The sequence below is a fragment of the Crocodylus porosus genome, unplaced genomic scaffold, assembly GCF_001723895.1.
Source record: "Crocodylus porosus isolate Cpor-Errol unplaced genomic scaffold, CroPor_comp1, whole genome shotgun sequence".
In the NCBI taxonomy this organism is placed as follows: Eukaryota; Metazoa; Chordata; order Crocodylia; family Crocodylidae; genus Crocodylus; species Crocodylus porosus.
In genome coordinates, this window is record NW_017728943.1 from 127521557 (window position 1) to 127536991 (window position 15435).

Here is a 15435-nt window from a genome sequence, read left to right on the forward strand (position 1 = left end):
GCAATGTGCCTTTTGCACATGAGATCCATGCTGGGTTCTATCCCTAGCTCTGCCTGGCAGGTCCTTGGGCAAATCACACTATCTGTGCCCCACAGCTCCACTTAATAAAATGGGGGTAATAACACCTTCTTGCAGAGATGCTATGAGGATAAAACTGCCCAGTCCTGCAGAGTGCTCTGTTTCCAGTATGATGAGACAGAAAAGCCTAGAAAACAAGCAATGTTCACATCTGTTATACTGAGAAAAAACGGGATCACATTGTTCAGCATGCAGGGCCCCAAAGCTTATGTGTAGACTTGGGAAAATGCAGTTGTTAATGGTAAGAATGGAAGGGGCTCCAGAGGGAGGAAGAGCAAGAAACTGAATGGGAAAACAAGCCTGGAAGCGAACGTGGACAGCACTGTGGAAGGTTTCCACTGTTTCTGTTAGCTCCCATGCTGACAACTTCTTGTCGCAACCTTGTACTTTACAAGTTTTTCTGCTACTAACACAGCTAACAAGATACTTCAGTTCAGCATATGTTTTCATTTGTCATACAAACAGGAACTTAATGGCCTGGTTTTATTACGCCAAGAATTACTGCAAAATAGTGACAGTCCAACAGCCTGATAGCAGAAATAGCTCAGATTTAGAGACAGACACTGGAAACATTTGGAGGCATGAAAAGACTGTGCATAAAAAGAAAATGAAACAGCTGAGACTTGTTTAGTTTATAGAGAAGTGATGAAAGAGGACTGGTGTCAGTGGCTTGGGAGTCCCCATCCAGTCCCACGTTCTTTTGTGTAGGGAATTTTGAATGGCACAGACAAGGAAAGTAAGAAGTTCCATGGCCTATGGAACTCATTGTTACTAGATATCACCAAATCAACTGGTGAAGAGAAAAAAAAGGCCATGAAACATATCACAATATTCTGATCCCAAATACATGAGGGGTCATTTAAAATATATTAGAAGCTATAGAAACCTCATGCCACTAACTCTTAATGTCGGAAAGAAATTTGCCCATTTTCTTAGGTTATTCCATAAAAAAGGTTATGTGTATATGTATTGTTTTTGCAATTTTTTTTTTTGCCTGAAATAGCTGGCACGGGCTGTTACTGGAGGCAGGTTCTGGAATAAATATATGATTGGTTTGATCTGGTATGACAATTCCTGTATGCTTCTCATCTTATCAATAAAACAGGTGAGAGCTGGGGGGAGGCAGTTTATTTTAAAAATAAACTCAGTGCATTTATGGTGGTGGAAAAAAGAAGTGTTATCATTTAAAATCTTCACACTAGCTCTTTCGATTAGACATCTCATAACATATGTTAAGGTCTATTTCTTCTCTATGGGATGTTGTATGAAAGTGTCAGAAACAGGTATTCAGGCACTGAGATTTTCATTAAAAAGCTGTCATGCCCATATGTGCTTAAAATTAGAACACAAAATAGAGTCTAAGTTATTCAGTAGACAGGAAAAAAACACAAACCCTTCTTACTGGCTTGTGCTTTGTTCAGCTTTTCTTTTAAGTGCTACAATCAGCAAAGCATCTGAGATGAATACCTTCTGGATGTGTTACCTGCCAGCACAGATATGGTCACTACTTACATCCAAATGATGTATCAAAGATGAACTACTGTAGGGGATAAAAATAAAGCTGCCCGGACAGAGCATTTTATAGAACCATATTCAAACTATGTTTTGACTGTAAAGATTCACAATGATTTTGTTAATTAACAACCTAGTGTAGAGACTTTAAATCTTGATCTTCCAGACCAAATAGCCCAAGAAACTAGAATCATTACATCACAGATCCTGTATTCACCTTCATGATTTTTTACTTATGTCCCAGAGCCTCCAAGTCAAGTGTCCTAAACTCAACCACCTTCCCACCTGTTTTTTCCTCCCAAGTAACCTACATAGAAAACTTCCTAGTTTGAAAACAAGCACTTTTTGGAATTCCAGTTTGTACGTCCACTACCTGCCAAAAAATTAAAGGAAAAGGCAAGATTCATAGAGTAATGTTTCCTGGGTGCCCTAAGTGTATGGCGAGCACTTGTTTTTTGCTCCAAATTCTACAGGTGTTGCATAAATTCACACTTACTCCTTGCAATGGGGCTAGTTGTACTGGGAACTCAAACGAGCAGCAAACTTCAGCCTGACCTTTTTTCTCCAAATGTTGCAGTTCTAGGGTTTCTTGCAATACCTCATTGTCTTTGTACCAAATTATCAATGACCGGAAATTCACGGTCATCTCTCTCATATCCAGGTGGAGTTGGCAAGATGCAGCTGCCACAGCAAGTCAGAAGAACTTACTCCGAAGCTCTGCAGGTGGGTCAGAAGAATGTTGCATCCCTACATGGATCTGTGGAGAACCTCTTAGGGGGTCCTCCCATCCCAGCTCTGCATTTAATGAGGTTATAATATTGTTTAGTGCAGATACTAAAATACCTGTTGCCTGCAACAGATATGGATGCCTGCTGCTGATGCAGGTCACTGGGGGAACCCACATTCTCATTTCCAATTACAGTCTGAATACGATAAAAGGAGGTGCAATAATATGACCTACCAGACTGACTGATACTTTCTCCTCTTTGCTTAGTTCTCACAACCAGTATTCAGAAATACACATTTTTATTTTGTGGAACTATTTGTGAGCTTGCCAGCCCTTCTGAGATTCTCAATGTATATGTCTGCATTTTAATTAGTTACCATGTACACATTACAGTGCCCCTCACTCCACAGCCTTGCTGCAAATACACTGAGCCTGTTTTCACATTTTTTATTTGTGGTACTATTTTATCATCATCCATGTATCTGAAATCTGAGAGTGCGCTGCAAATAATGCAGGGCCTCTATAGTAGCAAAGCAGCAGCCCGGAACAGAGCCATTTTGGGTCACAAGTCCAGCAGTTCCAGTTTCTTAAGACAGTCAAGAGAGCATACCAATATGAGTGCAGTATTCTGCATTGTGCTCTTGTTCACTGCAGTTTTCTTTTTTTAGACTTTGCTGCAGTTCCTGTAAAGAACTGTGTGACTTTCCCACCTCGTGTTCATTTGTACACATTGAAAAGACAAGCAGCAACAGTACGATATCCTGGATCATTCAGGTATGGTGCATATAACTGTGATTAAAAATAATAAGAAAAGCAACTAATATAGGCAAAATGCAAAAGAGACATCTGTAAGTAATGTCTCTATTTGCAACAAAAAAAACACTCTGCACTTATGAGAAATTGTAAATTGTCTTTAAAAATGTGAGATGGCAAAATGTCTTCCAGGTTTGAATACAATAACAGTAAAAGGTAAACAGAAACCATTTTGAGACACTAATGAGGACACAAAAGCAGTATAGATTTCTACACAAATACAATGACTGTCAATGGCTGGACAGTGGCTCAGATCTGAGTATTGCAGCAATATCCATCAATCATGCATCAGATAAACACATTTTCAAAGCATATTTTTGAACACAAGCCTAACTCACTAAGACTGACATATAGTATGTCATTCTTAATGAAATCTCTTCCTAGCAGAAAATACTTGCTTGTTTTAAATTGTATTGCTTAAACTGTTTCCTACTCTGAAGAACAATTTCTGAATTTCAGAATAATTTCTGTTTAAACCTATTTTTAAAGTTGAAGTTTAGGTCAAATGCAAATATGAATATAGATTTATCCAGCATGCATAATTTGTAGTCTGTGTGGAACTGACTCATCTGTCTTCTGTATCTGGCACTCATGTGATGAGCTCTCCTGCTAAGAGTGACCTATTCATCCTTCAAGTAAACATCCACGAGAGAAAGAAAAACAATATGTACAGTTCTAAAGAAGGAACAATATATTGTGCATGATGTGATGTACTCATGTCAGTTCTGTCAACATCCTTTTGAATTAAAAGTCCCTTATTCAGGAAACAGAGCTATCGGGTCATGTCTCCCACACTCAAGTCTGAATTCAGACATGTCTGAATTTAGATGTTGATCACATAAGTGTAGTTAAGAGTATTTGTGCGCTAATTAAATTAAGCAGAAGTGGTCAAACAACGAAAGACAGTTTTCCAAATAAAACAAAGGATCAGGTATAATTTGTTCCTATTCATTGGAATCAAAAGATTCACTATTTGGAGGTATTCTAACCAATTGCTCCAAAATATGTAACAAACATATTGTATTAAGACTTTGCTATCCTACATTTCACTTTTAAAACATTCCTCTTCTATCCAACAGCCTAATGGTGTCCAGCCTGCCAACATTTAAGCTTCATGTTATATTCACAGAGGTAGTCTTATTGAAGTCAATGGGAGTCCTAATAAGAATAAAGTGATATCTTTATTTATACACTCAGAACCTTAAATGTTAGGTTCTCCAGGCCTTCCTTTAGTGCACCTTGCACACTGTGTTTTCAACTGTAATCAAATACTACTACTACTAAAAATAATGACAACTACAACAATAAATATTTATAGGACCAATAGCTTATCCATAAAAAATGTATTTAGAGTATACCCCAGAGCATTAAAATCTTTAGCACAAATTATTATTTGTAAAAAAATAAAAAAGGCTTGCATTATTTGATTCCAGTTATTCACTATGAATCATTCACAGATTGTCATTCATTCATAACATTTTAGTCATCCAGCCAGGCACTAGACCATATGACTTAGATAACTCATGAACAACAGCAAGTAAAAGAGCTGGCCAACTTTTTTTCAAGTATTCAGTCAGTTTGCATTGAATAGTGTTGACTACCTTGATCAGTTCCAGTAAACTTGAGAATATTAAGTACACGCTTCCTATATAACTCATAGTCTGGAAATAGTTTACCCAAACGTTTCAGTTGATATTTTCAAAATACAAATAAAGGAAGCATCAGTTTATTAAAAACAACTGTAGAGAAAAAAGAACTGAATGTCTCTATTTGCAACAAAAAAAACACTCTGCACTTATGAGAAATTGTAAATTGACTTTAAAAATGTGAGATGGCAAAATGTCTTCCAGGTTTGAAAACAATAACAGTAAAAGGTAAACAGAAACCATTTTCTCCCAGTAAACTCATCTTGAGTTCTGATCAGGCTGAATCTACTTACTTTTATGTCTTATTACCAGTAACAAACCAGTCCACATTAAGTCATTGCCTACAACAGCACAGACTGTCTGTCTTCAGATGCCCTTATGACATTTGTGTAATACCACCAAGGCAAATGTACTTGCACATGTGTTACTAAGGACACATTATAATAGTACATCGTTATATCACCTGATACATGTGCAAGTGATTTATCTAAATGTGGATTCAACTGCATCCAATTTAGATGCTTTCTTATTTAGAGGAGGGTGATATACAGGCAACCCTCACCATTCACAGGGGATATGGTCTCATATCCTCCACAAATTGCAAAATCTGCGAATAAGGCACTGTATTCACGAATGCAGTGCCCTCAGTGGCTGTGACGGGGGGACATGGTTGCTCTGGTGACAGCAGGAATGTGGCAGCAGGAGCCCGGCAGCAGTGGCAGAAGCCCAGTGGCGGCAAGAACAGAGCTCCTGAGGAGCTAGCTCCTTTAAGTGAATGTAAGATGCAGGTTCGGCATTCGCTAATCTTGAAACTGCAAATACCGAACCTGTGAATAGTGAGGGTTTCTTGTACATTCATTCAGTCAATGGTGCTAAGTTATGTAACTCATGGTGCAACTGGATGGCACTTATACGCTATGATGTATTTTATAGAGTAGATACATGTAGTTTGAATTATGCTATGGGTGGTACTGTTCTAGACAGAAAATGTATCTATTTCATTTTAACTTAGCTTTAATTACTTAGCTTTAATTTAAGTACTCTGAAAGCTTATTTAACCTGAAATAAATAAATACATGAATAGCAACAGCGTAAATATTTAAGATTTAAATAGTGAGCTTTCATGGTTTCATAGCTGTTAGGGGCTGGAAGGGAACTTAATAGCTTACCTTTAATTTAGCTGTAAATAATAATACATATGTATGTACATACCTACGTATGTACATACATATGTAGGTAGGTAGGTATGTATATAAAGTTAATTAAAGCTTTCCTCTCTGTAAAAAAATAAAGTTTATTTGCTTGCTATTCTGAGCCTGGTTTCTTCTTGGGGGTATGGGGTGGTAATTGAGATTAGCACTGGGGTGGGGGAGCCTATCAGCAGATGGGTAGAACACATCAGTGGTGTCCTCTAGGATGCAATGTGGAGATATGGGGCTACAATTATTCATATTTGCTGGGCAGCAAAACAAGGTATGATAGCATGTTTTCAAAGGCCACAGGAAGGTACTCTGAACCAAGGAGGCCTTTTTTATTCTAGAATCCTCTTTATTTGGAGGATCTATATTTGCAGATCTTGCAATGATTTTAGGCAGAGAATGGGCCCTTTCAGTACATGTCACAGGTGCCAGGTTTCTAAGAAAAGATAGCAGTCTGTCTGATTGCTAGTTCACAGAGTCTTTTGTTGCTGATATGCTTAAGGCGGGAGGCGGGGGAGGGCACTCTAGCTGACATGAGAGCAGCCACACCCACAACAGCAGATGGAGTTGTTTTTGGTCAAGGGGCTACTTGAAACACAATGGTAGTAATTACCAAGTTGATTACTCACTAATTGGTCCTATGTGCTAGCCTTCCAGTTCATAACCATTTGCTTTTGAAACTAAAGGCTATATGGGCATTCTTATTTTAGCTATAGCAGCCTGTATTTTTAATTATCATAAGGGTAAAATTATAGTGGGTTAGCATAAGGGTACATTTAACACGGCATAACACACAGAACCATAAAATCTCAGCCACCTCCTCACTGTGCAAACTGCTTAGGCTTTTTCCCTTCCCAGAAGAACCAGCCCAACCCACACGGCTCCAACTCCTCTTGGGTTGCTTTGTCTCACATGTGAAGGGAGTCTGCCAGTTCTCAGCCCTAGCAGGCAGTTGTCCACAACCAATAAAAGAAATTATCCCTTGCATGATTTCTGCGCTACCATGGCTATAACCTGCATCTAACATTACCATAACTTGCTTAATTACATTATACCTCCATTGGCCCTATAAATTATACATTTCAGTTTCAAGTGGGAATTCTCTTCCTTGGTTTCCTGTCCTAAATAACTACATGGTATTACTGTGTATTACAGGCAAATGCCGCTGTACTGAGTAAAGCTCAATGTTACTCAGAAGCTCATTTCAAAGTTTAAGTCTGTGTAAAAAATACTTCAAAAACCCCTGTATTTTGCACTTCTGGAGTGCATGTCACTGCTATTCATTGAATGAGAATAGAAAACAAGAGATGAATATACAGACAGTCTGTATACTTTTCTTCCTTTCAAAATATTAATTCCTCACACTGCACACTACACAAGACAGATATTACGATACAATTCCTTCATTAGGAGTGCTAATGCTTTCAGCAACCTATGACTGTTTCTTTACAGAGCTAAAAGTGTTTGCTTTTTCTTACCTTAACACTTCCTTCATTGCACCTAACATGGAGTCTGATTTTTTTTATTAGTATAATTAGGTTTACCATATGTCTGGATTTTCCTGGATATGTCCTCTTTTTTGCACTTTTTCTGGGTGAGTTTTTAAAATGCAAGCAAATGTCTGAATTTTTGCTCTACCTCTGCTTTCTGGGGCACTAACAGCTTGGGCACTTGGGGCTAGAAGCAGCAGGCAAAATGATTGGCTGTAGGGGGTCACATGCTCTGTGTGCAGGCCCTGGCAAGCTGCCCCCAGGTAAGTGTGTGTGTGCGTGTGTGTGTGCGCGTGCATTCATGTGCATGTGTGAAGGAGCTGTGTGGGCAGTAGGGCTGGAGGGGGCAGAGGGCTGTGGGTCCAGAGTGCAGGGCATTGGCAGGACTGGGGGGCAGGGGATTGCAGGTCTGGAGTGCAGGGCACCAGCAGGCTTGGGGGGCAGGGGGCTGTGGTTGTAGCAGGAGAGGTTCAAGAGGCCTTGGTCCTGCATTAGGAATAGGTTGCTGCATGGTCTACAGGGAGCCAGGCTCTATGCTCCAGAGAAAATCTGGCTTTTCTAGCCCCTGGGAAGAATTTTTGTCTGTATCTATGCTGGCTGTCAGCAGCACAAGCTCTGGGCAACTGCCCCACTGTGGGACCATCATGCAATACCAGGACTCTGCAGACAAGAGGAGCAGGCAGAGGCAGCTGTTCCTGGAGGTGTTCTCTGCTACGAATCATTTCCAGAGACACAGGCAGCAGTAGGGAGGTGTGCAGAGTATCATGAAATTTCCCCCAACCACATCAGGAGGCTCGCTCAGTTTTTGAGTAGAAACTATCAGACACTTATCACTGAGCCTGACCCAGCTCCTTTTCTCTTATTGTTCTATTTTCCTTTGGAGACTGTCTTCTTGTCCTATGCATGTACAGCACCTGGCACAATGGAATTTCACTCCATGGCTGGGGCTGCTACATGCTCCCACAGGATAAATACTGATCATATGTGAGCCTGACACTGACATAAAAGGGACTGCGAAATGGGAGAGGGTTTTAATGAATATTTTCAAATAAGTTAGAGCTTTCCTTTAGCTGAAGTTTGCATGATTTTCTTTTTCCTCCCCAGTTTTTCATCTTTCTGCCTCGTTCCTCCCTTGCTGGTGTCTGTGTGCATCTTGGAAGAGCAAATTTATGTATTTATTGTGTATTTGGAAGCATGTGAATGAAGAATATATGTCTGTCTGTGTGCTTCTGACTTCCTCAGACACGGGCATCTCAGCAGTGACAAGTGAGCAACATTTGATGGCTCATAATCTTTTCATTTCTCTGTCCTGCTAGCATTTAGACACAACAAAGATCACTCCAGGTCAAAGAGGCCCAGATGTACAGCTGCAGAACAATCCAGGATCCCACTGCTAAAACCTCCTAGCTCAAGTGGCTACTTGAATTTTCAGGTTGGCAAATACCAAGGTGATAATTGAGTACTTTGCACTTCCAGCAACAAAATCTGCTTTATCTATTTAACCTCACCCACACCCACTGACAATAAGGAAAAGTGGAGACAAGAAATTACAGGCTCTGAAGCTGTACCTGGTGGACAAACTACATAACTCTCAATGCAGACAGATCCGAAATCACATTTGTGTGATAGACGCTACAAAACCAGTCACAGAACCTGGCTCTACTACATCTGGTTCAGCTAAACTACATCCATTGAGCTTTAGTTATCACATGATGATTGGGTTCCTAAATGAGATTTAACCCCATTCATGTGTAGTGTGTTACAGGTTGTAACACATTATTGGGCTGTAAAGTGTAACATCTATCATGGCCTTTTATTGAGTCATGTTTGGATACAACCCCATAGGCTCAGACATACCTTGCTATTTTCTCTCATTAGCACTTTGTGAAACTCCACTGGCAAAGTGAAATACTCAAGTGAACTAGTTTACAAGGTGGAAATTTTAGAGTCAGACTAAAATACAAGAATAAATTAAATCTTTGTCCCTTGTATATAAGTATGCTTTTAAGACTCTTTGTTAACTGTTGTTCTAAAATGGCCAAGGGGGTTGGGTTTTTTTCCCTTTTGGGGGGTGGGGGTTGTCTGTTTGTTTGCTTGGTTTTTGGGGCAGGCGATTGAGGATAGCTGTGCTTTACCATCTGTACTTCATAATCTTGTTGGTGACATCACATCCTATATCTCTATTTTCACTGAAACCACTTCCTATGTTGTTTGTCTGTTAGTTTGTTTTTCTCCCCTGGCTGATTTGATATAAGAAACCAAATATGAAGTGACTTGGAGGGCTGATGGGAGAACAGTGAAATGGAGAAAGCTTCTGGTGAAACATAATTTTTAAATGTGCTAAGGGTACAGAAAAGAAAGCACAGAGTAAAAATAGGAAAATGTTATTTCTGAAGTGTGTTTCAAAGTTAAATATTTTAAAGTCATCCTAAACCTACAGGATATTGGCTCAAGCATGAAATGCACTACAGAATTCTCAAGTAAATCTGAAGGCTGGCTATACAAACACTTATGCAACTGATGTGGAGGGGATTGGCCCTTCTGAAATAGTGGAAGGAAAGCCAAAGAGAGGCAGGGAGAAGAGCTCCTTTTAGAATACTTTAATCAGGACTCGTAGTAGAGATGCTATCTTTTATTAGACCAACATTTTTGAAAAAAAATTCTTTAATTGCAAGCTTTCAGGCACAAACACCCTTCATCAGGCATTGGAAAACAGATTGTAAAAGTTCTCCTGAGCAGAAATGAAGGTTCATATTTCATAGGATTTCACAGAGCAGTCAATAGATGAAAAACTCCTCTGGGCAATCAGTTCATAGCTGGTATGGAGCCTCTCACCTCCTGTGAGGATCTGTGATGATGCAAATTACCTTGAAACAAAAGCAGGAGCAGGATCTCAGGTTTCAGGTGGTTACAGTTGCTTCCTGCTTGGGAAAATATGAAGATTTCATTTTAAAAAATAAGCTAAAATTCTATATCTTCCATGTGTCAGGTATCCAGGTTGTAACCGTATTGGTCTAGCGGAAAAGGCAATCAGGACTCATAGTAGAGATGATATCCTTTATTAGGCCCACAAGATTTTTGCAAAATCTTTAATTGTAAGCTTCTGGGCACAAAACTTTTTGAATACTTTGCAGTGAGGACAGTACACAGTGGGATGTCGACGGCACCACCCTGGCCAGGTGATAATTTGAGTGAAGTATGAAGAGTTTTTAAGAAACTACAGTGCCAAACCTGGAAGCAGTAAGGCAGAAAAGGGTTTAAGCACTGTGGCAGGCCACTACAGGTACTTACATGAAAAATCAGTTTATAAACAGTTTACCAGGAGGACTTCAGAACCTACTGGTGAAGGAAGAGAACATACTGAATAAAACCATAGACCAGATGATACTCAGAGTTACAAGTGTAGGAACAGATGTTGTGGTTTCCTTTATAAAAGTATCAGCTGTTAATTTCTAGCCTCAGGGTGACTCCTTTATGCCAGAGGCAGCTAAAAGTTTGGAGACTGTCCAGACACATATGCAAGCTATTTGTAGGTGTCCCATGGGCTACAGCAAGATATTGTTTGCTGAGTGAGTCCTGCGCCAGATGACATCTGTAGACAATGTGAAGGGAAAGGGCATTGAAGATGGAATTGCCCAAGCAGAGGAAAGCCATGTCAGGAAAACTAGAAGCTATTGATACAGTAGGCCACCATCAGCAATTTTTGGCAGCATCAGCCATGGGCATGTCAACCCTGCTTGGCCATGCTTGTCTCCAGTCCTGTGTTATATGGTGCAGCCCCAGGGAGCAGGACTGGAGCCAAACAGCCTTTCTTTCCCTCTCCCAGCAGCAGGTACTTGCAGCCCTGTGTTGTGCAGCAGGGAAAGGGGCACTCTACAGAAAAAAGGATCAGGGCCCTAGAGCTCCAGGAAATGGCAACTTTCAATCGTGCTGGGTGCCTGCTGCCAGGCACCTCCCATTTCCCAGAGCTCTGAGGGACCCAATCCTTCCTTGTGCAGAGAATTCCCCCCGCTCACCTAGGGACATTGTATAAAGATGGGAAAATACTACAGATGCTCCCTTCCCATCCTCCCTCCTCCCTGCCTGCAGCTGACAGCTTGGAGCAGTCAAGTGCAAGCTGAGTTCCAGCATGCCTCTGTGTAAGGGGAGGGAGGAGCGGGGGATGGCAAGGGCACCTAGCATGCTGGCAGACTGCAACCTAGCTTGAGTCAGGGTAGATCTAGTACAGGTAAATAGACTGGTCTAACTTAAATTGCTTAGAGTCTGATACAACATCCATCCAGGTATATCTTAGACTGGGTTCTGCCATTTTTAAAGCCGTCTATGTACACTGAACTTCTGTTCAGTTACTGTTGTAGACCAGTTTACAATCACTGGGTCTATCTACACATGCATTAGTGTGCCATTGCTACTGCGCATTAAGTTTAGTACCTCTAATATGAGCTACTACATAAATGCGCAGTAGCCAGCACTAAGCACAATAGCAGCAGCGCATGGTCTTTTGGTGAGGCGTAATGCACAGTAGACTAATTTTACTGTGCATTAGCACATTAGCACAGTTTTTGCCACGATGCTCTAACATGCAGTAGAATTAGTCCACTGGGCTGCATGAACATGCCATGAGATTGGCCCTTTAAAGGTGCTGCAGCTGCATTTCTGTTTGCACAAGCAGTGTCTTCCACCATTTTAAAAGTCTTTTGGCATGTTAAAGTAAAGCTACTGGGATGTAGCTTTTGGGTTGCCGCCAGTTACTGTGTCACATCTATGGACTTGTTGCATGCAAACAGTCACTCAAGGACTTGTAATTACCTAATTTTGCCACTAGGTAGTGCTGCAGTATATCTGTAGTTCAGGCCTTTGTCCACTAGATGTCACTTTTGATTGCTGCTGTTATTTTATTTTTATTTTTGTGGGGAGGCCTGGTTATCCCTTCCTCCTTCCATCCCCCTGCTCCCACAGCTGGCAGGGCATGATGCGGGGTGCATCTCTCATCCCTCTGTCCTGTAGTAGTTAGCACTTATACAGAAAGAAAAAATGGAGGAGCAACCCAATACATTGCCAATTCACACTGTGGTGTTGTGTCAGTATACCTTTGGGTGCCTGCCAGTTTAAAGACAGAGGCAGGCAGCTACCAGGTGCCTGGTGAGGACAGCCATTTTGGAACATAAGGTATATAAAGGCTGCAGTTTGCTGCTGCCAGCTGAGGCAGAAACATTGCCTGGCTGAGTGGCATGGAACATCTAGAGGTGAGAGCAGGAGGCTTTTGGTCCTGGGGAATGACCTAAAACTGCACTCTGATGGGGAAGGGTGGCCTGGTGGGGCTCCTAGTGGTGTGGGAGCCCCCAGGAAATGCCAGGCCAGTAGCCTCCCTGGTGAAAGTTGGGTAGGGGAGCCTTAACCCCAGCCCCCACCATCTGGTGGGTAATTCTGAGCGTTGGGGGAGTAGTGGGGGCCAGGTATGACCACCTGTAGGTGCCTCAGCCCAGCAGGAATGCAGATCCCAGAGACCCCAGATCTGGTAGTGTATAGAGCATGGGGAGGCTTGGCAGCGAGTAGGGCTGAAGTGGGGGTAGGCCTGAAGGACAGTCCCGGGGCATTCTGAGTGGGGCTAAATGGGAGTAAGCCTGAAGGTTAGTGCAAGGGCCAGCTGAGAAGTTGGTTGCAAGCATGAGGTAGAGATACCACGGTGAAGTGTGGTGTAGAATTGCCCAGTGAGGGGCCTGGGGCAGAATTAGCCATGAGTTTGGCATAAGGCCAGACCATGTACAGTAGGGGAACTCATAGGAACCAAAGGACTGTGTGGTGAGGCCAGTATGTGAGTAGTAAAGCCTGATGGCCCAATGGGGATTGCTCAAGGAGGAGCAAGGGCAGCGAGTGTGGCCCACTAATGGGCGGTATGTTAAAGGCCCCAGTGAAGGGCAGAAAGAATGTAAGAGGCCTCCTGTCAGAGGGAAGGCAGTGTGAATGCATGGGTGAGTGGGGCCCAACTTTGGACTGGGTTTGCTCTGGTCTCAGACTGGGGACCAATACTAATCTGGATGTCACCTGTGAGATATGGGCTGCAGTGTAGGGGAGGTTCAGAGCTGCAGATATTGCCCCCTGGCATCAGAGCAGTAATAGACAGTCTCCCACATTATGCCAACAGTTTATGGAACTGCAAAATCATGGCAGGCGAGACTGGGCGGACTGCCCCATAGAGACAGCTGGGGTGAACAGCATGAGACGCAGCCCCAAGAGATGCCCCCTGTCACAGGCATACTATCCTCTGGTAGTGGTCGTGCTCATACCACTACTACCACCACCAGTCCTGTATGTGCTCCCCTACCTCACCCCCCCCAACCTCTGTGTCCAGCATGGTGTTCTGAATGGCAGAGCACAGTGGCAGCAGCACCAAAATGGTAAGTTTGCAACTGAGGGAGTGTCACCTCTTCTTAACACTTTAATATTTGGGAGGTAACTTTCCTATTTCTTATAATTGCCCTTACCATTCTAGAAATGCAACAAATACTGAAGGTGGACACTGCATGGCAGACACCCCTTCCCCCAGCCCTGGATATGCAACATTCTGGGTGATATATAGGTAATATCAATATCCCACCAACTTTGTAGCCTCTATAGGGGGGAAGTGAAGAGGATGGTGTTTGGACTGAAGGCCAAAACCTGTTGTCTTCTTTCTCCCCCTGCAGAAGACTTTCAAGATCAGAAATTGAAAAGGATGAATAAATGAAAGCACAAATCCAGAACAACAGTACAAGAAATAGAAAAACATAGTAAATAATAAGAAAGTAGAATAGAAATAGATATACATAGGTAGCCAAGTATCAATAGTTAGTAGTGTTTAAACAATTCATATAGCGTATAGCGTAAATTCTGTGTGAATGATAAATAGTTTATAAATTGTGTATGAATTTAAATAGTGTATATAGTGAATAAGTAAATAGATAATGTATAAATAGATAGTGTATAAATGATAAATAATATATAGATACAGGGGTGCAGGGAAGGAAAATCCTGACTATTTTTTCTATTTTCTACTAATTTAACATTTAAAAAAAATTAAAATGTATTATTAAAAAAATATTTCTTAAAATAATGCCTTTTTAATGAGAAAAAATCATGTAAATGCACCATGATTTTATTGTTGAAATAACAATTTAAAATTCATGAAGTTCCTTCCAGAGTGGTGTGTTTACTTTCATAGGCAGATTGCCATGCATGGCAGTCCGTGCAGTTAGGGAGTGGGTGGGAGAGATGATGACTATGCCTACCTCAGTGTAGGGATCCCTTGCTTGGGGGCATTTCCGGAGTGATGGGATTACTGGAAGACAGCGGCAGGGTGGATTGGTATGGGAGGTCCAATGCTTGTGCGATACTTGTGTTATTCCCAATACCAACATACAGGGATCCTGGCAAGCCAGACTTCTGAGGGTGCAGCAGCTTTAGGTAGTTTCGCAAAAAAGACTTGCCCCCCCCACTCCCACCTCCACCCTCACACAGAGCACCCCATCCCAAACCCAACAAGAAAAAGTGGCAATACTGCAACGGGGAGAGCGTTAACATTTGAAAGAGGGGAATTAGCAACTTCTCAGGCTATCATGATCCTATCTTGGGTTTTGTTTTTTTGTATCATCTCCGCCACACCCTCCCCCTGCATGTGGGTCCCCAGCTGGGCAGGGTGCGGCAGCTCATCCCACTTTCCTTTCACCATTGGGCAGGTCCCCTGCACTGACATATGCATGCATACATACTGGGCAGTGTGGCGGAGTATGGGGTCCCCACTGGGTAGGGGCAGCTGTCCTGGGCATGGGGATCCCCAGGACCCAAGTGATCTTAATCCACCTCTATACCTACACCCCGCCCCAATCTGGCATGCTGCTGCTGGGCATTCAGCTTGGGCATTTGTCCTTGTCTGCTGTTTCACAAAAGGATACAAAAGACAGGAGGCAGACCATTTTACATAAAAACCTTTT